Genomic DNA, 27,669 nt, shown 5'->3' with positions numbered 1-27,669 from the left:
ATGCATTAGCAGCCAAAGAGAAAACATGAGTAAGAGGCATTTACTCACCTGAAATTATCTCAGCCTGGTAGAGGATTCAAGCCCGAACCAAAAATAAAACACACACACACGGAGCATTACAGAAGAACCACAACAGCACCACAGCGTGGGAGACTGGGGAGAGAGCCAGCCGAACAAAGAAGAAAACGCAAGAGCAAAGGTGCAAGAGAGAAAAGGAGAGAGCAACAAGAACAAACAAACTCACTCATTAAGGGGCAAAAGTCTGAAAATATCAGCAGAAGCTGTTCTGTTCCTGTTCTGAAGTCTACAAACGTTTAGTGCTACCTCGAGTGGATTTCCATTTCAACTTTCAAAAAACTATTTGCTTCTTTGATAATTAAGATCACATTTACTGTAGGCGAAAAAAAGTGTCAGATCTGTCACAATTAATCTTCTTGAAAGTGACAATTCTGTCAACATATACACACCTTTTTATTTATAACTCATGCCATTCTTTATAAAAAATTTAAAAAAAGCAAAAAGCATTATCACAATATGCTCTTTTTTATGCTGCAAATGTGATGAATGCTGGCTGACATGTTTAGCTGCGGGCTGCTTCATTTATTAAAAAAAAAGGTTTCTTTACAATCTAAATAAAACTCTTCCAAGTTTTCACTTTGATTTTGATTTATTTTGAACATGTTTCCTGTCTTTTGTTACAAGTGACAGTGACACTTAATCATAACATCTCATTTGTTAACAATGATTTACAAAAACCAACAAGAAAAATACATCTCTTAATTAATACATTATTAAAAGTAGTAACTGTCCATATTATTTAATGAAGCAGAGCTAACAATGAACTAACAATGAACAGAGGTATTTTGAAAACTGCCAAAATAAGTATAAATGACTTAAAGTATGTTCTGCTCACTGCTAGTTAATTTCATTTTTTTTTTTTGTTGTTGTTGTTGTTGTTTTTTTATGTTTTTTGTTTTTTATTTAGACACTGGGCAGTTAAACACATTGGTTATTGAACAGTCTTACATGTGCAAGTACTTAAAAATAAACAAAAGAGCTAAAATAGTTTCAGTCAGGTCTTAACTGTATTACTGTTCCTTATCACTATTCTGCATGTTTAGCATTTCAGTTATTTCTTAGCCTACAACTGTCAAAACTAAAGGATTTGGATAAGAGACTTCACACAGGAGACTTTTGGGGACAAAAACCTAATATCTTGAAATACAAAATCTAAGCAGTGTATTTAGGTTTGGTAGCCATAGTATAAACAGAATAACTAACTCTAAACTGTTGAATTATTAGAAAATAATGCACACCTCTGGGGTTATGACTTCTTCATTTCACATCTGCATCTCTGGTGTGCATTGCTTTCTTAATAATTCAATGGACCATCATTAATTATTCATTACTTAGTGCATAAATGTATGTTAACAAATGGGTCCATTTTGTCATTGATTCATTCATTTTCCTTCGGCTTAGTCTCTGAATTTTAGAGGTTGCCACAGCGGAATGAACCACCAACATATTCGGCACATGTTTTACGCAGCAGATGCTCTTTCATCAGCAACTCAGTACTGGGAAACACCCATAAACTCTTTCATTCACACACACACACACTCATACACTACAGAAAATTAACTTTATTCAATACATATATAGCACATGTCTTCGGAAAACCGAAGCACCTGCAGAAATCCACACGAACACAGGGAGAACATGCAAACCCCACACAGGAATGCTAACTTGCCCAGCCGAAACTAGAATCAGCGACCTTCTTGCTGTGAGGCGACAGTGCTAAGCACTGAGCCATCGTGCCCCTCCCACCATTTTGTCAATGTTACATTACTACTACTGTATAATGGCTATTTTAAAAGAGCACATCAACAGTACCAAAAATTATATGTAATTATATGAAATTCTTAATTATCTCTCAATATTCCACAAATGCCCAATTTGAAACTTTAACACTAAACTAACATATCTTACACAGTTTAAATGCAGGTAGCAAAAAATCTGGCACAGTTTTGGCATAAATCTGGCACAGCGGGCATTTATCCGGCACTGGCATACAGCATAAAAAATGCAGGGTTCCACACAATTCATTCATGCTGTCCCAACATAAATGAAGTTAACAACACTTTTAACAAATTTATGTGGATTAAACACAAAAAAAAAAAAAAAAGTTGTGCCAATGAAATCTCAAGAACTGTGTTGTTTCAGCTCATTTAAAGTATTTTGAACAAGTTAAAAAATAAAAAATAAATTATGGAGAGTAGCACACCTGAAGCTCAACGATTCATGGGTTTATCAATTTCATTGCAGTCATGACACGCAACAAGTCTAGCTATTCAACAAGTCTAACACGTTCCGGTCTAGCTATGGTTTATTAACTTGGCTGAGACTTGGCCCAGATATGGTTCTTGTTTGGCCCTTGTCTGGAAGCCAGACTTGGCCCAGTCATGTACGGTAATTCACGGCAGCATGTGAGCCAAGCAAAACCTGATTGTGTGGGCCAGAGTTGGTCCAGAGATATTTTGCTATGTGGGAAAACAGCACTGAGCTTTAAATAATAATCTACATACAGTTGAAGTCAGAATTATTAGCCCCCCTGTTAATTTTTTCCCCAATTTCTGTTTAACACAGACAATATTTTTTCAACACATTTCTAAACATGATAGTTTTAATAACTCATCTCTAATAACTCTAATAAATTTATTTTATCTTTGCCATGATGACAGTAAATAATATTTTACTAGAATTTTTCCAAGACACTTCTATACAGCTTAAAGCGACATTTAAAGGCTCAACTGGGTTATTTAGGTTAGCTAGGCAGATTGGGGTAATTAGACAAATTATTGTATGAGGATGGTTTGTTCTGTAGAAAATCTGGAAAAAAAATTGCTTAAAGGGCCTAACAATTTTGACCTTAAAATGGTTTTTACTAAATTAAAAGATGATTTTATTCTAGACAAAGTAAAACAAATAAGACTTTCTCCAGAAGAAAAAACATTATCAGACATACTTATTTATACATAGAAAATGTCCTTGCATTGTTAAACATAATTTGGGAAATATTAGGAAAAACTAAAAGGGGGGCTAATAATTCTGATGAAATTTGAAATTTGAAAATGCTGATGCTTTTGAAATATTTAGCAAATTAAATATATGGACTTATGAGTGACTTTAAAGGGCCATGACACCCCCCACTTTCGGTTAAAGTCTACTTCAGAATTTTTTCAAAAGATGCATGATTAATGGGCGTGGAGCTCCGCGAGCATCGGGCAGGAGTGGGCGTAGCCAGCAGGGGAGAACGTGAGCGAACAACTGTTGTTGTCAGTTAGCTCACAAAATGAGACAAACCGTGAGGAGACACATGAGTTTATAGTTTACAAAGTTAAAATGCAAAGAAATGAACAGTGATTTAATGCCCTGCTACATTTGTTATTCGTAATTTCCTATACACATAACCACAATTTATATCATTATAAAGATAAGTGTGTTCATGTAAACCCTATAAATGAGGACTTCTCACTCAATCCCTGTATCCAGCACACTCAGTGCAGCAGGTCTCCTGACCTGTCTATTTTAACCGTTAGCCCTGCTGGTAATCTGGAGGATTTAGGCAAACACAGCAGCACAGTGATGTGTCTGAATGTGAACAAACTCCTGATGAAAGACAGCGTTCGCCATACTCTAATTCTCGTGCTGCTCTCCCGACAAAAATGCTAGCAACACACACACAGCTTTGCTGTATGATCGGCCCTAACAAGATCGTGGAGGAAAACATGCAACAAACCGCGTGGATCATGGAAACAAACGCATATGAGCCTTCATGAACAGCTAAATACTGTGGGTCTGTGTCTCACAGCTCGGGCTTGACTCTGGCAGGTCTGGCAGGTCTCATGAATAATTAAGCAGCCGGCTCTTCTCATAGGATAAGAAAACTCCGCTATGAATAATAATGAGAAACCGACGGGTCATCATTGCACTTGTAGTTCTGCGATACGTCGCCGATTTTGATCCCGCCCCAAAAATAATTTTAAACCCGGAAGCTGAAATTAGCTGACAAAAGCTCAAAATTATCCAGTTTTCCCCACAATTAAAGCTGACAGGTGCTAACATTGTCTTAACTGATGCTCAACACACACAAATCTGTTAATATAAAAAAAAAAGTTCTCCAGGGTGTCCTGAACCTTTAAATATTATGGTGTAAAATGCGTTTTGATTGGAATGCAATAGACAATGCAATAGACCAACAGCCAATGACTGAGCAAGATAGAATAAATATAACATTTCTGGAGGAGGAACAGCCTTCAAAACCAAATATCTCCTTCATATTCTACTATTTTTTTTCTTGGCAAATCTGTGCACAGACAACCTAAATTGCAGACTTGTAGATCATGCTTTTACTTCATATCATGCTCAAAATCCTCTCATATTTGATCTTACGTCATCTCCATTATGTTGCATGTATGTTTTGTTGTCAGAGAGATGTCAGAGATTGATTTTACCCTAGTGAAATACTGTGTGACGTTTGACCCAGAGTCACCGTTTATGCATAGTAAAAATAACCACACTTTGATGACTTTAAAGAAATACCATTTCAGCTCATGCAGCATGAAATGCATGAAAGTCAAGGCTGTTCATGCTTGGAGTCGTCAGCATTCTGGCAGGAAGCAAACACACAGCTTTATTCTGAGCCAAACAGTATCTTTCATAACCAAACAAACCAAAATGTTCCCCAACTTCACCAACAGATTTTGAAAAGGCGTGCAAAAGCAACAGGCCCTTGTAGTCTGTGATGCAACTCATCTGAAATGATACCCGCAACAAGCACTTTGAGTCTAATCATTGGCAGCGTGTAATGGAAATTAATTTTTAGATGAACATGTGTAGTGAAAACTTGCTTACTCCTCATCTTTAGATGTGTGAAAAGTCACTTGTGTTCACAGTGTACTTTTGTTTATACAGCCTTACATTCCCGTATGTGACCACGTGGTCCTTATCTTTCCAATTAGCTTTAAGATGAACATTTGTTAGGGGTAAGGGGCATGGGCTGTGTGATATATGACAGGGAAGCAGCAGGATGGTTTTCACACCTGTCGTGGTATGTGTGGTTTGGGTTGAACTGGAGTTGACCTCGTAAGCAGCACAACCCAGATAAAAGGATGAGCACACTTTGCTTCATTGTCTCACTCTGCAGAAACTGTTGTTGCTGTATGACTGTGACCTTCTTTGCAAAGAATAAAAGCTTTGAAAAGACATCCCGGGTAAGACTTTGTTTCTTGACCACCGAGAGCGCCTCCTTAAAGGAAATTGCCACTACAATTTGGTGTCAGAAGTGGGATGTCTTGGAGGAACTTTTCCGGACCCTGCGGACGGTGACTGATCATCCTGGGACTTCGTGTCACAGCCCTGCCCCGCTTGGTTGAGGGTTGAGGGGCCGACCGCCGGGCTCGGAGAAGAACCCCACTGACATCTGGGAAAAAGAACTCAGTGGCATCTGAACTCTCTGGTAAGAAACAAATTCTTTGTTTATTGTTAAAAGAAAAAGAAATTTAACAAGTTTTGGGGATTTGATTAATTTAACCAAGAGTAATTGGGTTTTACTTCTATGTGGGTCATCTCCATGCTGGTAGATCTGTCTATGTGGGATAGCAGCGTGATTAATGACAAGTGAGATCTGACATCAGGCGGGGATCGAGACCTTTTCTACAAGTGAGATCTGGCATTTAGCTGAGATCAAGACCTTACACAAGTGAGATCTGGCGCCTGACTAAGATCAAGACCTTTTTAATACGTTTGGCTAGCTAACTGCGATTTACTCCCGGGAGGGGGTTGAAATCAGGGGCCAGCGATTTACTTCTAAAAGGGGGTTGAAATTGGGGGCCACGAAATTAGAGCTGCATAGCTTAACTTTTCGATTTTAGGTGAAAAGTCGAAATCTGTTGGAGACGTCCAACAGATTAATAGGTACCGACAAAGTCCAGGGGATAGATCATTGCCAGCATGGGGAAGTCCCAAAGTAAGGTGAGAAAATATGATAAACCGGTGTTTTGGAATATGGTAAAAAAAAAAATATGGAAATTTTTTTTAAAAAAGCATGCAAGATATAGGAAAACTAATAAAGTATTCTTTAATAAGTTAACTAATAAGTTTCTGAGGGAAAGGGAATGTTGAGTGTTACTAGGTTAAACAAAATGAAAGAGTTGATTGAGAAGGCAGAAGGAAAAGCAGGTTGTTTTTGTGAAAGGCATGTGTGTGTGTCGTGTGGAGACACTGTTGATTGTTGGCTCAAAAAGGCAGATAAGAGGCAAAGAGGAAAATGCTGCAGAGGCAGCTGGCATGTAGGGAAGAGAATGAAGAAGTGGCATGTAGAGAAAAGAATGAAGGAGATAAAGTGAAGGAAAAAGCAAGTGAAAATGTGAAAGTATGAATGAAAGATTAATTAGCAATACTAATCTTTTCTATACATCTGTTTCCATACATGTACCGCCGTACCATCACTATCCCGTGGCTGAGCTGCGAGCCCTGAGAACTGACCCTGACCTCAACTGCTACTATCCCAGAAGACCTCCGACCGCACCAACGAAATTCCCACCTCGAGCGAGTGGAGAACATCTGTTTGAACTGGAGAAATGGACATTTAACGGACATTCTGCTGTGTGCTCAACATGCTGAAGACAAGCTGACAGTGAAGCAAGAGCAAGACAAGAAGAAAGCAGAAAACGAGCTGTACATGGCTCTGGTACAAGCGGCCAACCAAAGATCCAACCAAGACCTGACAACCAAAGATATTGCAAGTTCAAAGGCGACAAAGGTGTCAAGGGTGAGAAAGATACCAGAAGATGGAGAAACTGGAATGTGACGGATGGCGATGAAATCTGCAGAGCCTGTGGTGTACATGACGAGAAACTGTACTAAATGTCTGCGCTTGCCACCGAGATGGACTTTTGGTCAAGGATTGATCCAAAAGGCGCAAACCAACAACTGAGCTGATGTGCGGAGAGGGAAGAGCAGAACGGAGAGGGTCTGGGCAAGCAGCCAACAGCTACAGTAAAGGGAAGTGAACATATTTTTACTAACAAGTTTAAATGCAGACACATTTTTATACACACATATTCACATACACTGACATACTGGCTCTCTGCAATGAAAAAAAAAAAAGCTTGCATTTCCCACTGTAATTTTGATCACAGTAATGATGATCATTTTTCTGATGAAATGGCTTTGTTTTTTTTTTAGTGAAGCATTTTTTAAATATGCCAAAATATGCTATGTTGATTGAGAATACATTGGTTGAGTTTGTAGCTGATAGTGGAGCTAGCTGATCTTGCATACGACCATGTAACCTACAGTGTGAAATACCTTTGAAAAACAAATTTCACGAGTCTCTGTCTGCATCTGGTCATACAGTGATCGAGTGATTTACAGCTCCACTGACCTGTGAGACAGAGGGGGGTAAAATTTTCAACCATGCATTTGTTTGTTTGCCAAAATGTCTGATACCACTCATTGGAGGGGATATTTTGTGTAAATTAAACTTAGTTCTAACAGCAGACTTCTCAGGTGTGAGAGTAAAAAAAAAAAAGGAGGAATTTTGTTGTTTGCTGGTTGAATCACAGACTCATTGAAAACAATCAATGGGCTGATGTAATCTGCAAATTGGCTAAAGATTGAGTAAAACCTTTTGACATTGATATGTCTCTTGGTGAACTGCATTGCACGTCACATGTCGTAATTTACAGATGAGGAATTTGAGAAAGCTTGGTTTGAGACAAATGTGAATGAAACGTTGATTTTAGAGAAAATGTACGGAAAGGATAGTCTGTGTGCAGTTTCAGTGTCTCTGTCAGAAAAGCAGCTTTCATTCTATCTCACGTTAGCACAGGCTGTGCCTCACATATCAGTTTGCAAGGGTAAACATCAGTCTTGGGCTGATTTAGGCCTATTTGTAAAGCAGTGTGTTGAAGCCGAAGACTGACAAGATTTGCAAGCAGTAAATGCAGCTGTCAAACAAAGGGCTCCATTAGTTCCAAATCCGTACACAATTTTGTCACAAATTCCTGAAAAATCACAATTCTATTCAGTGGTTGATTTGGCAAATGCATTTTTCAGTGTGCCAATTGACAAAGACAGCCAGTTTTGGTTTGCATTCAATTTTAATGGTAAAGGCTACACTTTTACACGTCTGTGTCAGGGTTTTACAGCATCTCCAACTTTATACAATAAAGCGTTGTTAAGAAGTTTGGAACCTTTGACCCTGACAGCTGGAACTGCTTTGTTACAGTATGTTGATGACCTGTTGATATGTGCTGAGAATGAAGACACGTGTGTGAAAGACACTGTGACTCTTCTTAAGCATTTGGCTAAGGAGGGCCACAAAGTCAGTTTGACAAAATTGCAGTTTGTTAAACAAAAGGTAACATTTTTGGGGCACGTCATTACACCACACAGCAAATCAAAAAAGGGTGAATGGTATAAAAAATTTACCAAAACCATTAACGAAAAAACAAATGTTGTTTTTTTTTGGGTATTTGCTCATATTGTCGCACATTTATTGCAAATTATGCAATTTTGGAACAACCCATGAGAGCCCTAACACTAGGGAAGGGGATGAAATCCACTGACAAACTAGAGTGGACAACAGAGGCACAGCAGGCATTTGTAAACATGAAATTACAAATGGCTGAAGCCCCTGCATTGGGTTTGCCTGTACCAACAAAACCATTTGTTCAGATGGTAGATGAAAGAAGTGGGTTCATGACGTCATTACTCCTACAGGATCATGGAGGTAGACTGCGACCTGTGGCCTATATTTTTCTAGCAAACTTGACCCCGTAGCAGCAGGCCTGCCACGTTGCTTAAGAGCAGTGGCGGCTGCGGGAAAAAGCTGTTATGGCTTCAAGAGATTTGTTGGGTATTCTGATTTGATACTGATGGTGCCACATTCTGTGTCAATGATACTCCAAGAACAAAAAACATTGCATCTGTTAACAGCCCGCTGGCTGAGATATCACACTCTTGTTAGATATGCCAAATGCAAATGTTAAGTGATGCACAGGTTTGAATGTTGCTACTCTCCATCATACTGAGGAAGATTGGGAGGAGCATCATTGTTGTTTAACAGGTGTGTACACCATGACCTGACCTTTCTGACGAACCACTTGAAAATTGTAACAATGTCCTCTTTGTGGATGGTTCAGCATTTAAAGATCCACAAACAGGCCAAAATAAAGTTGGTTACGCTGTAACAACTGAATTTGATCTGTTGACCTCTGGGAAATTGCCAGGGCACTATTCGGCACAGGCCACAGAGCTCGTGGCGTTGACAGAAGCATGTAAATTAATGGCAGAAAAAGAGGCTACAATTTACACTGACTCAAGATATGCATTTGGAGTAGCTCATGATTTTGGGGCTCTGTGGAAACACAGAAAATTTCTAAAGTCTGATGGTCGACCAATACTCAATGCTCCTTTAGTGGCAGCGCTGCTGGATGCGATTTTACTACCTGACAAACTGGCCATTTGTAAATGCGCAGCGCACACTAACAATAAAGATTCTGTTTCTGCAGGTAACTCCAGAGCAGATAGAGCAGCAAAAGTCGCGGCATCACGAGACAAGGATTACTGCGAATGTTCTTTGCTATCTGCTGATGATAACAATGACGTGTGTTCTTCTTTGCAGGACATGCAGACCTTCGCGACGGGGCTGGAGAAAAAAAAAAAAAAACAAGTGGAGACAGTCTGGCTGTGTGATGAAAGATAATGTGTGGATGTGTGCTGAGGGCAAGGCGTGTTTACCAAAACATTTTTTCCAACATTATGCGAAATTACTTCACGGTAAAGATCATGCGTCAAAAACAGCAATGGTTGCGCAAATGAATGAACTGTGGTTCACAAAGGGGTTCACTACATTTGCGGACAATTTCTGTAGACGATGTGTAATTTGCAACACACATAATGTGGCCAGAGCGATAGAAGTCCCACAATCATCTCATCCACCTCCAACAGGGCCATTTGAATATTTGATGATGGATTTCATTGAATTGTCCCCATGTAATGGGAAACGGTACTGTTTGGTGATGGTTGACATGTGGTCAAAATGGGTTGAAGTTTTTCCCAACCTCAAAACAAGATTCGGCTGCGGTAGCAAAAGCGTTACTGACTGAAATTGTACCGCGATGGGGAATACCACGAAAAATAAGTTCAGATAATGGTACTCATTTTGTTAATGAAGCAATCAAACAAGTGGGCCAATATTTGGAAATTGATTTGAGAACACATTGCAGTTACCATCCGGCTTCAGGTGGAGCTGTTGAAAGAGAAAATGGTACACTGAAGAACAAATTGGCAAAATGTTGTGAAGACACAGGGCTTACATGAGTTCAAGCTCTACCCATTGTCCTGATGTACATGAGAATGAGAAAAAGATCAAAAATGAATTTGAGCCCGTTTGAAATTCTCTTTGGTAAACCACAGCAGCTGCCCTCAACAGATGTGTGTGAGAATGACATGTTGAATTACTGTAAGATATGTCTCATGTGTTGTCCAATGTTTGTGTGCAGGTAAAGGCTGCACAGGGGAAGGCTGCTGAGAGACCACTGCACAGTCTGAGGCCTGGCAATTTCATGGTGATCAGGGACCTGAGGAGAAAGAGCTGGAGAGCAAAGCGCTGGCTGGGTCCATTTCAAGTGTTATTGATCACTGAGACGGTGGTGAAGGTCGCAGAGCGCGCAACGTGGGTGCATGATGGCCACTGCAGGAAAATTCCATCTCCTGAGGAGGATTCCACGAGGGAGTAGGAGAGAAAGAGGGGCTCTGAAACCATCTGAAGGAAAACAGCAGGATGTTATCTGAGGGAAGCAAGGTCACAGCTGGGGAGAAACAACAACAACTCAAGAGGTGTGTGTGAAACAGTAACTTCTTAATACAACACCAAGCAGCAATCAGACGGAGGAGAAGACGACCAAAAGAGAGGTGAATAAGCTGTGCTTGACCATCACATAAGGATCTGAAGATGGATGAAAAGATTCGCTAGCATCCATTCCGTGTGCAAGGAATGTGTGGTCTGAGGAGAACAACACTGGCATTGCAGCTAGTGTCACCTTAATTAACCTGATTACAGCAAAACATTTCCGACATTGTGACCCACATGAGAATGACCGTAAAAGAACCTAAGAAAGTTAGCAACCCAGAGCTAGATTGGCTGTCATTTAAGTGGGGAAACTGGATCTACTGGGCCTTTACTGTGGTGTTACCTGTATTGGGGATGGGTGTAGTGATATTATGTTGTCTGCCATGTATATTCAGATTTGTATTATGGACAGTGGACAGACTGATTACACCTACAACATCCCATCAGATGATAAGAGTGGCCGTGAATGAAGAGGGTATGAATATTGACATGGGTGAAGATTTTGATTATGACTTTGATGATAGCAGCAGCTACATAGAAATGGATAAGGAAAAACTGTAAACAACTGAGAACAATATTTTAGGTGACGGCTGTTACTTAATTGGGAAAATATTAACGAACCAGATTTTTTGAAATTTAAGATAACTATCTGCTTGCTTATATATGTTCTGTAACAAATCTCAAAAGAGTGATCATTTACATGAAAATTGAGAGAAGGGTGTAAATGTGATATATGTTTAAGAGTACAGAAACAACGTGTTCCTATGTTCATGAGTGTTATTGATGAATTGCTGTAGAGTGTTAATAATTTTTAACTAATTGAAGAAATGTTTCTAGAATTTTGTTGTGTAAACAAATCAATAATGTGAAAAAAAACAGGCAATTTCTCGGATTTGAACCTCTGAGGGGTGACTGAGGGTCCGATTTCGATCGGGAGCGCAATAACAGTGATTATTCGTTTAGCCCGGCTCCCAGGGAAGAGGGATGTTTTGAAAGATAAATCTTAATGGGGAAACTATTAAGAAGAGTGTTTAAACATCTCTAGTGTATTTGATGTGTGCAGAAACCTGTTAAATGATTTTTGTAATCAGTGTGATTTTGTATTCAATTGAAAAATGAATTTAATAGTGAGTTATCAATGAATGATAAAAAGAGAGGAATTGTAATGGAAATTAATTTTTAGATGAACATGTGTAGTGAAAACTTGCTTACTCCTCATCTTTAGATGTGTGAAAAGTCACTTGTGTTCACAGTGTACTTTTGTTTATACAGCCTTACATTCCCGTATGTGACCACGTGGTCCTTATCTTTCCAATTAGCTTTAAGATGAACATTTGTTAGGGGTAAGGGGCATGGGCTGTGTGATATATGACAGGGAAGCAGCAGGATGGTTTTCACACCTGTCGTGGTATGTGTGGTTTGGGTTGAACTGGAGTTGACCTCGTAAGCAGCACAACCCAGATAAAAGGATGAGCACACTTTGCTTCATTGTCTCACTCTGCAGAAACTGTTGTTGCTGTATGACTGTGACCTTCTTTGCAAAGAATAAAAGCTTTGAAAAGACATCCCGGGTAAGACTTTGTTTCTTGACCACCGAGAGCGCCTCCTTAAAGGAAATTGCCACTACACAGCGCTTGACTCTAGCTGATCACTTTAAACCATTGGACAGTGGGATATATATCTCCGTCCCTCAAGCAGCCATTTCAGGGAGGATTTAATGCAGTTAGCATCGACCCACTCCCGAGCGGTGCTGGTCACTTTAAAGCATGTTTTCTAAAAGTGCTTTTGTCTGGTACTGTTCACATAAACACAATGTTTTGAAACAGACAAGTGCACTTGGGTTTTTACAGAGGATTTCTCAAGCTATTGTTGAATTCCCTTTATATAGTAAGTTCTGTGTATGTCAGGGATGCGATACGTAGGCTTTTTTGTTTGATAAAAATGACACAAAAACATTTTATCCAATCAGATCACCTCTAATATCTAAACAACAAATACATAGTGATTTCATCAATGCTGACAGCATATACAATGAACACTTTTGTATGATGAACTGTAAGAAATATAAAGGGGTCTAAACACTTCGTTCATGTTGTCACAACACACTTAGAACTTATAGAATTTTAGTGGATTGAACATGAAACAATTAAGTTTTGTCAAAAAAGCTCTGAAATTGTGATGTTTCGCTTATTTTGAATAAGTAGTTTGAACAAGCAAATAAAAAAAAATACATTTTTGGGTGTGCTTGTTGTTATGTCTGATGTGTGGTGCAAGTAGTGAAACAAGTGTGAGGATCCAAATGCAGTCTGTTCAGGTTTGTTGATCATTCAAGTTAAAACATAAACCAAATAAATCAAGAACTGCAATGAAAAAATCAGACATCATAGAAATAACATTAAAAAAACAGACAACACATCCCAGCAGCCACACAACATCATAAGAAGTTAATAATAGATTAGATCTAGGTTGTGACATCAGATGACCAAATTTCAGTGTCAAGCCAGCATCTAAGGACGTTATTTTGACGTCCAATAACGATGGCAAATGATGTTGATATTTGGTTGATTTTAGGTTGTATTAGGATGTGCCCAAAATCCAACGTCACCTGACTATGTTGTCTGAATAACTATGGTAATTAACAAGTGAAACTCAACTAACAGGGCGTGACTAATAAAAACATGGAACTAAACAAAACTAAACACAGAAACAAAGCAGGGGCCGTTACAGTATTGTTCAAGGTCTTTTATCGTCACAAAGGCTTTATGAAATCCAAAAGAAGCAAAAATAACAATGTTGTAAAATATGATTACATGATTACATTACACACAAACAAGTTCAGTTTTAATATAAATTACAATTTAATATATTCTTGTGTTTTGGGATTTTTCAGTCACATTAACTTTTATGAACTCGTTATCAAGGATTTAAACTAAATGCACTCAAAAAAATGGTAGCACTTTTCCTGTGTGCAGGAATTATCACAAATTCAAATCCATATGTTTGTATGAAGGGGCTATCACTTTCAAAAATGTGCACTTTTAAAGTTTTCAGGCCTACAATATTATTGAGACAAAAATATTGATGCATGAAATGTTTAAGTTGAATTTTGTGTTGTGTAGTACTAAATATAGCACTGGATTCATAGAATTGTAACAAATGAGTAGTTATTTCTAATGTAACTTATTGTTTAGTGTGATTTGTATTGCAAGCTTGTACACTGAGACTGATAACCATGCACAGTGGATTAACTTTGGCTGAGGCTATTAACTATAAGGCAAGTTCATTATTTACAATGGAGGAACGCGCAAACGAGGCAACCCGCTCATGCCTTTCAGGCGCACATAGTTGAGATGACAGCTTTTGTGACCATTGGAAATGCAAACGGCTGAAGTTTGAGGAAGACGCAATGAAAAGTACACAGGTTTGCAAACCCACCTGCATGTTCAGCCCAAACGGCCGCTATAAGATCTAAAACTGCCTACATCATCGCCAAAGAAGCTTTGCTGCATAGGTCGAGGTGGACACCCATGACATGTGGAGTCCCACAAGGCTCGATTCTGGCACCTCTACTGTTCAACCTTTACATGCTCCCTCTGAGCCAAATAATGAGAAAGAACCAAATCTCCTACCACAGCTATGCTGATGACACTCAGATCTACCTAGCCTTAGTGCCTAATGACTACAGCCCCATTGACACCCTCTGCCAATGCATTGATGAAATGAGCAATTGGATGTGCCAAAACTTTCTTCAGTTAAACAAAGAGAAAACTGAAGTCATTGCGTTTGGGAACAGAGATGAGGTTCTCAAGGTAAATGCATACCTTGGCACTAAAGGTCAAACGTCAAAAAATAAGGTCAAGAATCTTGGTGTGACTCTTGAGTCAGATCTGAGTTTTAACAGTCATGTCAAAGCAGTCAGTAAATCAGCATACTATCATCTCAAAAACATAGCAAGAATCAGATGCTTTGTTTCAAGTTAAGACTTAGAGAAACTTGTTCATGCTTTTATCAGCAGCAGGGTGGATTACTGTAACGGCCTCCTCACTGGTCTTCCTAAAAAGACAGTCAGACAGTTGCAGCTCATCCAGAACGCTGCAGCCAGAATTCTAACCAGAACCAGAAAATCAGAGCACATCACACCTGTCCTCAGGTCTTTACACTGGCTGCCAGTTACATTCAGAATAGATTTTAAAGTATTATTACTGGTCTATAAATCACTAAATGGCCAAGGACCTCAATACATTACAGATATGCTCACTGAATACAAACCCAACAGATCACTCAGATCATTAGGATCATATAAACTAGAAGTTCCAAGAGTTCAGTCAAAGCAGGGTGAATCGGCTTTTAGCCACTATGCCCCTCGCTGCTGGAATCAGCTTCCAGAAATGATCAGATGTGCTCCAACATTAGGCACATTCAAATCAAGACTGAAAACACATCTGTTTAGCTGTGCCTTTACTGAATGAGCACTGTGCTGCGTCCGACAGATTGCACTATCATGTTTTTCTCTTCTTCTTCATTCTTTTATATCACATTTTACCTGTTTTTATGTTTTGTTTTGTTTTTACGCATTTTTATTATTTGTTTTTATTTTTATTTTACTTGTTTCTTTTATTCTTGTTTATGTAAAGCACTTTGAATTGCCATTGTGTATGAAATGTGCTATATAAATAAACTTGCCTTGCCTTGCCTTGCCTTGCCTTGCCTTGCCTTGCCTTACAGTATATTTGATCGGCTGGCTCGCCTGCTTTTTCCCACAAACACAGAAAAGTGTTGGTGCATAACAAGACTGCCCATTTAAAATGACACCGATCGAAACCAAAACTTTTAAACAGTAATAGAAGTGAGACTTTTCTTCCCTTCTTTTGTCTGTTCTTTCTTGAAAGCATATTATTATTATTCTCTTATTAACTGAAAGTTAATTTTAAAATCTAAATTAGACAAATACTATTTTTATTAGTTCTTATATTTATTTATTCATTCATTCATTGTTCTGTCATTTATTTTCCATGTAAAATTATTGCTCATGTTTAAATGTAAAAAAAAAAAATCTTGAAAAAATTGATTACTGAGCAGCAATAAATAACACTTAAAAATGTAAGGAGTTGTCATGTGATTTTTTTAAAATAGCAGTGTTTTGAAATTAATGAATGCATAATAATCTTAATAACCGTAAACCCGTGATTATTTCTCAGACTATAATCGTACAACTAAAATCTATAATCGCTGCATCTCAAATGTACATTGACAAGGCATTCTACTCAAATTTATTCTGAACAAACTGTATATATTGCTACCTTTAAATACTAATAAGATCAAGTTCTCTAATGACGTCAAACATTTCATCCACTTCAATCACCCAAAACACCCCATTCAATCAACTCCTGTGGTCATCTCTGTTCCTTTAATCAATGAAGCCAACTACTGTAGATGAAGAAAAACAGAGGAAGCAGGAAGAATGGTGTTTTCCTAAAGGACGGAAGGAGATCTGGGCTGAATGATGATTACTTGATTGACACATTCTTGAGCGTCTCTGTCAGTGTATAGGAAATGAGAGCCGTGACATCAAGGCAGCATTGACAAAGCTCTGATCAATACTGCACAGCCCCATTTAGAGATGATGGCATTAATGATAATGAGGAGCAAGAGAGAAAGTGAAAGAGAAATCCACTAATCCAAAGCCCCTTTCCTTAGATTTTTCAAGTAAAATATACTGTTTGGTCTATTAAAATAGCTGGGATATATCTGGGTATATGTACAAAATTGTTAAGAAGTTCACACAGAAAATCCAGATATTTAAATTTATATATAGTTTAATATAGTTTTATACTTATAGACTTAAAATAGTTGGTGGCACAGTGGCTCAGTGGTTAGCAGTGTCGCCTCACAGCAAGAAGGTCGGTGGTTTGATTCCCAGCTGAACCAGTTGGCATTTCTGTGTGGAGTTTGCATGTTCTCCCTGTGATCACTTAGGTTTGCTCCATGTGTTCCAGTTTCCTCCACAGTCCAAAGACAAGTGATGTACAGTAGGTGAATTGAACAAACTAAATTGGCAGGCTCAAAGCCAGGGCGGGTTTGGGTGGTTCAAAAGACCCACCCCTCACTGACAAATGGTCCAGCATTTGTCCCATACATGGGCTAATTTGTCCTATTTTGACAGCTATGCCATTATAAATTGTGAAAATAACCCATCTAAGAAGACTTTAAGAATAAGAGGAATCCTATGTTGGATTCCTCTGTTGTCATGACTTCAGCTGATCAGTTTTGACCAATGCAAACATAAATCTTTCACTATTGATCTAGTGTATTTTTATTGTTTTTAAATAAAGAAGACAAGTAACAAAGTAACTTTTATTCTAAATCTTGAACTTTATATTTAAAACAAAAAATGACAAATAAAAACTTGTGAAGCACCAAAAGCGGCCCATATTTAAATATTATTAATAATTTAAATTCTAATTTAACTACTAGCGTTAAGGTGCTTTTTTTCAAAAGAGGCTAGAAAAATCGTGAAGGTTTACGTTAATATTATTATTATTATTATTATTATTATTATTATTATTATTATTATTATGTTTTCTTTTTTATTCAAATAACCAAATTCTGACTTAGGACAGTTAAATGTGCAGGCCAGTTTATTTGCCTAATAAATCACAATAGGTTAGTAATTAATTTAAAACTTTAACAGATTCCTATTTTTTTCTAATCATGTAATGAATTTTTATTTTAAAAATAAGTATTTATTCATATTTCTTTATTCTAAATCTTTAGGAAATATTTTTGGCACATCAAAAAATGATTACGATGACCATCCGACAAGCCAGTAAAACAGTGCTTTAAATGTCACACAAATATTTAAATCTCATCATTAAATACAAAATGGATGAATAACAGCAAAATTGTCTACAAAGTTTAGAAAAAAAAAAAAAACCCACCCCATTCACTAGGTTGGCTATGGGCCAGATTGGCCATAGGGTATGTGTGCAATGAATGAGTGTGTATGGATGTTTCCCAGTACTGGGTTGTAGCTGGAATGGTATCCGCTGTGTAAAACATATGCTGGATAAGTTGGCGGTTCATTCCGCTGTGGTGAACCCTGATGAATAAAAGGACTAAGATTAATGAAAATTAATGAATAAATGATTTTATAATAAAAAAAACACAAGAAAAATACAGATTTAATAATCTGCATCTCTTACTTAATCACTCAAATACAGAAACATAAACCAATACCATAGTAAAAAAACACTAAATAAAATCCTTTTCGAATTATCAACAACATATTTGCTTAAATAAGTGAAGTAATGAAAACTAATTTCGAGAGAAGCACGTGATGTGATTGATCTCAGCTGGTCTCTCATCTGCATTCATAGATACACCAATCAGATTAATCCAAACCTACAATAAATATCACATTTCACCTTACTTCCCTTTTCTTCGTTTTTGAAGAATCCCCCAAATATCCCATCTCCCCCTTTTCCTCATTTTCCAGGGGCAGGTCAAGAGAACTACCTGATCTTGGACCCGCATAAATGCTAATTGTTCAGGTGGAAGCCCTCGCTTAATTATCTCCGAGCTCAGGGTTCTCTCCTGGGATAGCATGCCAAACCTGCTATTAGTATCAAGCAATATCTAAATGTGAACTCTTGAAATATTGTTTAAATTTGTAACATTTCTTTTTTTTATTTTAAATAAGTATCTCATGTTCATCCAGGGTGCATTTATGTGACCTACCATACAGAAAACATGACTATTATAAAATAGTTACTATTTTTTTTGTCCTTATTCTAGAACAGTCTTGGAAAACCCTCTTCTTCAACTTTTGTTCAACTTGATGCATCCCTGCTGAAGAAAAGTATTGATTTCTTCAAAAATAAAGAAAATGACCTTTTCAACCTTATGAACAACTGTAGGCGTCATTCTGTTCATTAAAGCCGTATACCTGTAAACCGGGTCTCTTATACTCACAGTGTCCAAAAACAGCCAATGCTGTAATGTAACAAATGTACACTTATTGTGTTTGAAACCTCTGGTCGCTGTGATGCAACTTTGCTGTTACAGAAAAGACATGTCTTACAAAAGACGACATTACCTGCAGAGATCCAGGCTCCATTAGCGTGAGGCTTTTCATTGCTCTGAAATGGGGCAGCCTATTTCATGAACTACATTTTATGCCATCGCAGACATCAGCTTTCGGTTCAGTCACCAAAACATTTTTTGATCGTTTACGTTTTAACACTATGTTAATTAAAGTTGTAAGTAAGAATGTAATTGTGTTAATGGCAAATTAACATGGTAAATTGTCTGGTATCTGTGGGAGACAGGAGGAGAAAGAACGTTTTCACACTTCTGGATATGCCAATGTCGTAGAGACTGACGCCAGAAAAAAAGAAAGAGAACAGACCATTTATGATATTCTTTGGCCAATTAAATACTGCCAACAAGCACTGACATTAGTGAGGCACAAATACTATAAACAACGGCCTGTGAACTATTAATGAGGCGTGTCATATGCTTATGCAAACTTTGCAAACTCCTCATTGGACAACATGTGTGACCACATGCGTATAATGTACATCCTGAACATATGGAGAATACTAATAAACAGAGGACAATTCTTCAGCCAAAAGTTGCAGGATGCACAATCTGCCAAGGGGAAAAACACAGCAAACCAATTGTATGATAATATGGATATGTATTCAGTACGCAGAAGTAGAAAAAATTTGCTTATTTCACTTGAGTGGGCTTGACAAACCACCGATAGGATGCATTAATTTCTCTCTTGTGCACCAGGCACTTTGTTAGAAACACTTCTATTTTTCAGTTTGTACAGCTAGCTCTTTTATGTAATCATGTGTAATTCTTTTCTCTAGCTTTTAATGAAATTCTTATTATACGTTTTATCTTTTTTTATGTATGTAACGTTAATGTTACTGTTTGTGTAATGATGTGTTTTCTGATTTTAAAAACTGGCAGGTAAAACAGATGAAAATTAGCCCTTGTGGCTAAAGCATCCTTTCCACTGCACATGACAAACGACAAACAATAGACCGGAAGTCATTCATTTACAATGGAGAGTAGTCCGGGAGCTGCGTGGTGTTCCAATCATCTCCGTATGCGGAAAATTCGAATCCGAATTGAGCTGCGGATATGTTGAAATATTTGAACTTCTGCGACTAGAACGTATGCGACTGGCCAACCGGATGTGATGTATTTCAGTGTTGTCCAAGCAGTCCGTGTGCGCGAGATGAGAAATACTAGATTTTTTCATAATTTTTTGGAATCAGAAAAAAAGGCTATATTAAAAAAAATATTACTATTCATAAATGAGTAATAAAAAATATTATTTTTAAATGTTGTCCCCACATTGCCTCAATTTTTTTTAGCGGTCTATGAGTTTCTAGTAATTCAACCATGGTGAACTCACAGAGAATAACAGTTCTTGCTTTTGCACTCCTTTATTTCGGATACTGCAAAAACAGCTTCTCTCCTATGGCGCACGACAAAAGTGAAAAGACAGTCATGTCCAAATGTCGTATGCAGTGGAAAGGTGGCTTAACTCTGACTTATTTACAGTTTTCCTGTTGATTAATGAGCATAGTTCCCGTTAAATAAAATTTAAATAAATATATAAATAAATAAAAATAAACAAATTTCAAATTATATGATTATACTTTGAACTTTTTTATACACATACCCTATAATGAAAGTGTTTAAATATTTTATATTTGCTTGCTTTATATGTTCTATTGCATAAATTCTATTTCTCCAAAAAAAAAAAAATATATATATATATATAGTTTTGTATATATTATTATTTTAGGGTCATTTTTTTGTATTTTTAGTCTTTGAGTAAGCATTTCACTCCATATCATACTGTGTATGACTCTGTATGTGTAGAATATAAACTTTGGCTACACTTCCTAAGTAAAATTGTTTGTTTTTACCATTATATAATGTTTTTTTAAGTCTTGCTAATAAGCATTATTGTAATTTGTAATCGCCTTTTTATACTATAATGACTCAGTTGTCCAATCACTTGTAATTCAACAACTCATTTCTAAAGAGAAAAATAAACCAGTTGAGTGAAAAATTCAATGGCTCACAAAAAGAGACATTTCGTTTTGTCCCAGAATAAATCAAAGGCTCTCTAAATGTCTGGGTCACTAAATGTTCATTTAATTGGTTTGTTAAAAAACAATTTAACTGCCCAGTATAACTTGCTGTTATGATCAACAACAATCTAGTGGCTGCAGACCTTTGATAAATATCAGTTCGCTAAAGAACTACAAATCTGCCGGTATATGGACTACAAGTTCCATCATGCACCTCGCACACAGCTGTTCCTGTTTCAATTGGATTACACGCACACATACACACACTCAAAGAATTGTTACGAACTGATTACAGGGACTTGAGTCTTGTTTAGCTGTATCACGAACATTTGACGCATTTTCCTTGCCTTGTCCTATTAAACCCTTGCTTTGTTTAGTGTTTATTCCTTTTTGCTGCCTGCCTTCTAACCACTCGCCTGTTATTTGACTACGACTCTGGATTCTCTGTATGTACCTGATTGCCCCTGTGTTGACTGTTGCTTGCCTGACCATTCTCATAGTAAACCCGCATTTGGATTCGCGCTCCTTTGTCAGCCTCCCTTCACATTACACTTCCCTAAAAATTCCAACCACTAGAAATACTGAGAAAAAAAAGGACAGCAAATCTGAGTCATACAATGAAAAGTCCCAGTGATCAGCTAATCAAAAAATAACTAGAACCAATATATAATCCAGCTTTTTTTGAGAATTCAAAAAAGAAATATATCCCAGAATTGTAAACCAGCAGAACTGTGCAATACCACAAAGCAGATTCAACCAGCTCCCCGCACACAAAGACTCAAGAGCTGAAATTAACACTAAATTGAATCATGTTCTCTGGGTCAGAGAAAAGTCACCCCATGAAATACGCTTGGGATTTTCATTATTCTGATGTCGGATGACCATTCCAGCATTATCCTCCACTACCCAGCGCGCTTCAGCTTCACATGATCAGTCAGCTGCCCGTTCAGAGAGAAAACATTTGCCCGTTATCTTCTTTGCTACAAATCCAGTGTTTTGTTTATCAGACAAAAGCGGCTTTTTTATTCGGTTATTTAGAGAGCCTCCTGATCTTAAACTAATCAGCGTGTAATCCAACGAACCAGGCTCAAGTCCTCCAAATCACACCATCCGTAACGTTAATCCCCAAAACCATTCCGACCCGAGATGCCCGCTTCACAATTTTGAGGAGGACTTCCTTAACATCAGCTAGATGCACCGCTGCGCTAATGAGATTACAAAGCCTATTTTAGAAACTCTTTATTGCCAGAGAAAAGAGAGGGGGGCAGGAGAGGGCAGCAACAAAGTGTTAACAGGGCTTTGTGGGTAGACATTTACTACTACAGGCCAAAGACTCCAACACTTACATGGTATTAAACACATTTTGCTTCTGAGGCCACACATTTACAGAGAGACTGGGAGAAAGAGAAGGAAAATAACAAGATTAAATTGGAGTAAATAGTGACATAATATGGCAACAGGACCAGCTGAATAGTGTTGAATGGTGGGGAGGGAGGAAGAGGAGGACATGATGACGTGATGAAGGCTCGGGAAGAAACGAGAGCTTGCAGGTCTATAAAGACATGCAGACCTGATCTATAGCTCTATCAAAGTGACAATAACATGCACAAACGCACTTGCTGTAGTCCTGAAATTCAAAATTACTCCAATCCAATCCCATCGTATCACCGCATCCAATCGCGTATGCAATTATGTAGGAAATCGACCTCATATTCATCGAAACGTGGTTAGGAGGACACTGGGAATCACACAGGTGAGCTTGGATTGATGTGCACCTTACAGCGAGAATGAAAACATCAGATCGCTCTTCGGCACTCTCCGATTTGGTTTGGACAAATCAAGCGTGAAAACCCATTACACTAAATGTCAAAACAAACACGATGAGTTCAGTGAAATCATTACCAACGCTTTCTCGCCAGGGAAGGATTCAAAAGCCAACAGGCAGAGATGTTTTCCTAAGGGACGTGACACTTTTGTTTGCGGCTGACCCTTGAGTGATCTGCTATCACAGCTTGCAGTGTGTTAAAAAGGACTCAGGTGATGTAATAATTCATCTCTTGAGGAGCAGAGTTACAATGTGTGGGCTTTCATGGCAGACGTGTCTGTCAAGAGAGTTAAAATAGTGCTTGAGGTGCTACGCTGTAGATATAAATCAGTCAAAGGTTTCAATTGAGCTTTAAACAATTCAGGTTAAGAACAAAAGAATCATTTCTGGTTAACAGATATATATATATATATATATATATATATATATATATATATATATATATATATATATACTGAGTGTCATTTTCTATTTAAGTCATGACATTTTATGGGTCTGTAGTGTGAATTAGTTTGATAAACTAAATAGGAAAAGCAATGATACATACTACAAGTAATAAATGCTGCTCTTTCAACGCCAATAATAAAATTAAAAGGGGTTTAAAAAGAGGGGGTGAAGGTTAAAAATGCGCAAAGTATAACAGTAGTAATGCTTGCAACTAATGCCAGCTTCAGATTACCCAATGATCCCTGAATTTGGCATGATCTGTTTGACAGTGCTGTGGGGATTCATAAATGACAGCTGTGGACAGTAGGATGTTTTGTATATCAGACAGTGTGTCAAAACTACATGTTTAAATGTCATACTTCTTTCTATATGGTGCATAACATCAATTAATGGTTTTGATACTGGTTATTTTTTAATATTACAACAAACCTTGATTTATACTGATTATCAAGACTAAAATGAACAAATTTGTGGCCAAATCTGCATAATTTGCAACAACAAAGCAAAATGCATTACAGAAATCCAAACATGTAACTTTGCAAGGCACAAGTCGATCTACATACAAGCATGATAACTATGAAAATAAAGATAAAGACATCATTCGAAAAATCAATCTGAATGTAAAACAACAGCAGAGTTCATACCACAGTTATAATGAAATAGATGTTCAACAAGCAATTTTGTTGGGATCACTTTCAGAATTTTTTTTTTTACAGCTACTAAACAATAAAACTATTACAGCCAATCAGAATCTATTGATATTTAAATGGATCATGGAATTTTAAGCTACAGACAACATTGCAGAGAAGATCAATGCTTGATGTTAAGCCCTTTTTTCAAAGACTATTTAAAGCTAATGACTATCTTGAAAACAATTGTCTATACCACAGGTGTCAAACTCAGTTCCAAAAGGGTAAACTGTGCAGGGCTTCGGCCCTCCAGGAATTGAGTTTGACACCCCTGGTCTATACCATGATAGGAGGAGAATTGATATACATTTACATAGAATCTATGCATGTCACAAGGGCACCGCTAATCATTTCCAGCCCTATGACAGTGAGCCAGGGCATCATCCTAATTTCAATCCCTATCCCAACTCTCTTACCCCCAAAGTGACATCCCTGCATGTCATGCTACAAAATAAAAAAATTAAAGTACCTCAGGTATCCAGCATAGCATTGCCTCCGTTGAAAATGCAGGGTAATTCCACTACACTGACCGTTATTTGTTTGATAAGATGGATTCACTGGACAGATGCACTAGGAACATTGCATATTGAGAATATCTGCTGGTTACAAGGGTTAATGCAAAAAGAAAAGCATAAACTAAAAATAAACAAAACATTATTGTTTGCTGATGTGCACAAAATATAGTTATCATTACATTTAAATGTATAGTTATCTTCCTTAAAGTGTATTTATACTTCTGGGTCAAGCACACATATGGTCCAGCGCAGCCTTCACGCAGTCACGACACTGACGCACCCCCTCGAAAAATGTAACTACACGTCGCAACATCACGTAGCGCAAGCTCTGTGATTGGTCGACTTGGTAGTGGTGATCAGCGTGGGTGGTGCTGAAATCCGCGAGCCCGATAGAGTGATTGTTTACAAGTGTCTAGTTTTGTGAATGAGCTCCAGATGGAGAGTTGTGTTTTGTGTTTACCTTATAATTAGAGTTGTTGCATGTCCGCCAGTTCCCACCTCAGAATGAGTGAGTTTTAGCTACTTGTAGCGTTCAACACCCAAAAAGAAACTCAACATAGAGGAACATTAAAAACCTAATGACAAATATAATTTTGTGTTATTGCAGAGCAACACAAACAGCACGCACAAGTATAAATGCACGCCTATGTGCAAGGCAGGTGCCGTGGGTCATGCCAATCACTCAATGCAGAAGTATAAATCAGCCTTCAGAGCGAAAGACCATTCACACCGGCTCTAGCCCTGTGGACCATTCCTACTAGCAAAGATATATGACTCTAAGGTGCTGTTATACACAACACCAACATCAAACCATTTGTGAATGATATCATACAGATCACACTTTGGTATTTTGCTCATCATTTCAGTTCTTTTCAATTTTTTAGATCTGACAAACGCATATCCTTTCTTATCTAATCGCAAAGGAAAATTGATTCATGATAAGATTTATCAAAAAGAAAAACAGAAATGATTAGGTGCTAAACTTCCTCTTTTGTGGTCACTGGAGACCCTCCATAATCGCCGTTCGCATCTGTCTCAAATCTTTCAGAGCAAAGCCACCTCTTCCATCTGAGAAAAAGAGCCCATCGATTCATCTGTCAGATGCTGAAGAAAGCATTTGTGATTCTGTCAGGATGCCAGTCCTTGTTATTGATTTACAAATTCAGAAATGACAAGAGCCTCATGCATACGAATGTGAAGCTTACCATTAATATTAAATATATTCTTTACACTGTTATAGCCATTTAAAATACGCAGCTAGTTCACAGTTGTAATGAAAAAAGAAAATCTCTGTTTTGAAAGGTTATGATTCATTTAAAACTTGATATCTCTCTCAGTCTGACATCAGGTGGAGGTGCTTTCAAATGTATTGATTGAGCAGTTGTAACCATAACAACCACCCATAGGTTAGTGGCAGCGGAGCACAATCGTAGAAGTACTGTATTGCGCAAAACCAAGCGACCAAACGCTTAAGCTCTGACACTCGAAGAAAAGAAGAAAGGAGACAAGATTACATGAGGGGAGACAAGATCCCGTTCTATATTCTACTTCTCAATAAAAGCGTAGAGCACACTTTTTATAAAGCCTGGGCATGAAAAGACACTTTCCGATGTCTAAGAAGCAGCACAGTCGAGTCTAATCCTCATCTATGAATTCTCTCTTTGTTTCTTTCTTGCACAGTAGATTGTCCTGTTATCTTTCTCAGGGAGACTAGCTATTAGTAATTGTTTCAGTCGTCCTTGTTGTTTATAAGATTTTGAATAAATTATTCATCCTTTCAGAATATGAAAAGGTTGTATAAATCCTCTGAAGGTTGTATTGGATTGTAAGAAATTGAAGTGCAATGTTAACATCGACTAGTTCCTAGAATTAATCCTAGAGTGTGGTGAATGAAATGTAAATGACATATTAGTCTCGAAAGTAAACATCCAAGTAATGTTTTTCATTACAAAATAAATTATCATAAACAATATCTCTCTATGGAAACCCATGTCATATAGGTAAAAATTTAAATATGTTAATGTTTTAATTTTACCAACCTCATGCCATTCAAAATATTGGTGATTAAATGCAAGCCAATAACTAACTGACAGTCAAGAAAACATTTGCAGGCAATATAAAATTAATACCCATGAATCCTGATGATGCATTCTGCTTCTTTTTTTTTTGAATGACTGGTCAGTGCAAAAAAAAACTGAAAAGTTTTAATTTGTCATCATGCAATACATTAAGCGGCCACTTTATTAGGTACACCTGTCCAACTGCTCGTTAATGCAAATTTCTAATCAGCCAATCACATGGCAGCAACTCAATGAATTTATGCATGTAAACATGGTCAAGATGATCTGCTGCAGTTTAAAAGAGAAAATATCCAGTGAGCGGCAGTTCTGTGGGTCCAAATGTCTTGTTGATGCCAGAGGTCAGAGGAGAATGGACACACTGGTTTGAACTGATAGAAAGTCAACAGTACTCAAATAACCGTATGTTACAAGCGAGGTATGCAGAAAAGCATCTCTGAATGCACAACACGTCCAAGCTTGAGACGGATAAGCTACAGCAGCTGAAGGACACACAAGGTGGCCTCCACAGTCACCAAACTCAATCCAAAAGAGCACCTTAGGTATGTTATATCCGGAGGATTTGCACCATGGATGTGCAGCTGACAAATCTGCAGCAACTGCATGATGTTTTCATGTCAATATGGACCAAAATCTCAGGAATATTTTCGTTACCTTGATGAATCTTTAAGGCAATTCTAAAGGCAGAAGAGGGTCCAACCCGGTACTAGTAAGGTGTACCTAATAAAGTGGCTAGTGAGTATGTAGGCTTGCATTGTATGAATCACAAAGGCACACATTTTAACAAACAATCTCTAAATTAAAGAACTAAAGAAAAAAATACAACATATGTGAGGCACTAGATTTACTTAGTGGAGGACTAAGAAGTTAACTTGACTTGAAATAATAAATACCACATGACCTAATAAACATTAAAATGTAAAAATGGTTTTCACACAGCTTTGATTTCCTTCAACAAAAACTTTAACTATGAGTGTGCGCACTGAATTTAAAGTGTCTATTTTAAATTTAATTTTAAAGGTTTCTGAGGTGACTTCTCCTGGCAAAAGCATGTGCATACACACGCTAACCTACATTTT

General features: G+C 37.7%; 1 protein-coding gene and 2 long non-coding RNA genes across 22 annotated transcripts in view; 2 read left to right on the top strand and 1 right to left on the bottom strand.

The window, feature by feature from the left end:
• Positions 1–27,669, bottom strand: part of grid1a (glutamate receptor, ionotropic, delta 1a) — a 492,166-nt gene that overhangs the window by 355,902 nt on the left and 108,595 nt on the right. The gene's annotated exons all lie outside the window — the stretch shown is intronic.
• On the top strand, positions 1,341–14,418 carry LOC147833097 (uncharacterized). Its single transcript, XR_015513411.1, has 3 exons — positions 1,341–3,177; positions 4,182–4,859; positions 12,550–14,418. It is a non-coding gene; the product is annotated as an uncharacterized LOC147833097 (long non-coding RNA).
• LOC141378573 (uncharacterized) lies at positions 5,190–12,483 on the top strand. Its single transcript, XR_015513409.1, has 2 exons — positions 5,190–5,515; positions 10,569–12,483. It is a non-coding gene; the product is annotated as an uncharacterized LOC141378573 (long non-coding RNA).

This window comes from Danio rerio, chromosome 17 (genome assembly GCF_052040795.2).
Source record: "Danio rerio strain M-AB ecotype USA chromosome 17, GRCz13ab, whole genome shotgun sequence".
Classification (NCBI taxonomy): domain Eukaryota; kingdom Metazoa; phylum Chordata; class Actinopteri; order Cypriniformes; family Danionidae; genus Danio; species Danio rerio.
This window is presented reverse-complemented; position numbering and strand designations above follow the sequence as displayed.